General features: G+C 29.6%; 1 non-coding gene across 1 annotated transcript; it reads right to left on the reverse strand.

Annotated features, from left to right (window-relative positions):
* Window positions 1–168: 168 nt before the first annotated feature.
* Window positions 169–241, reverse strand: Trnav-uac. Its single transcript has one exon. It is a non-coding gene; the product is annotated as a tRNA-Val (tRNA).
* Between the last annotated feature and the right edge of the window lie 536 nt (window positions 242–777).

Here is a 777-nt window from a genome sequence, read left to right on the forward strand (position 1 = left end):
AACCGGTCCAATTTAAATATTCGACTTTAAAATTGTTAGTAGTTAAAATTACGAAATTATATAAAGTTTGAACGATACATTAAAATTAGTAGTATGTGAATGGTAAGAACTAAACTACAGTCAGTTGAAGAGAAAAAAAATTTCAACATAAAAGAAACACTAAAATTATGGTTCTGCCCGGGATCGAACCGGGGACCTTTTGCGTGTAAAGCAAACGTGATAACCACTACACTACAGAACCTTGCATAATTTCTTATAAATACTTTTTATTACAAATACCTTTTTTGTTTAAAATTTGAAAGTATTTATTTATTATTTATGTATTTTAAGTAAATTATTATCAATTAAGTATCTTGTATGATATATATATATATATAATTTATTACTAATAATATTTTTGTCGCTAGATGACAGGGCAATCGTTATCCAGTAGTTTTCTAAATAGCCCAGCTGGTCAGATTTGTAGCTGTGATTCATGAATTGGTGTGTCTCACGGCTAAAGCTAAAATCTATCTGTGTATTCATTATTAAGTTATAATTGAAGAAATATTGTGGGCATAGAAATCTGATGTTTCACCAGTCGTGCCTAAACTGAAGTATTGATTTCTGGTTTGAAATTTGCCTGTTCTTAACTATGTTTTCTATTCAATTTGTTTTGAAGGAGCACAGCAAGTCATCTTGGAGTTGAGTATGGATGGAAGACGGATAACTGATTAAAAGTAAGTCTAGTAATACTGCTGCCAAAGGAAAAGAAATTAGATATTTTTTCTTAGTACT

This window comes from Limulus polyphemus, unplaced genomic scaffold, assembly GCF_000517525.1.
Source record: "Limulus polyphemus unplaced genomic scaffold, Limulus_polyphemus-2.1.2 Scaffold105418, whole genome shotgun sequence".
NCBI classification, from domain to species: domain Eukaryota; kingdom Metazoa; phylum Arthropoda; class Merostomata; order Xiphosura; family Limulidae; genus Limulus; species Limulus polyphemus.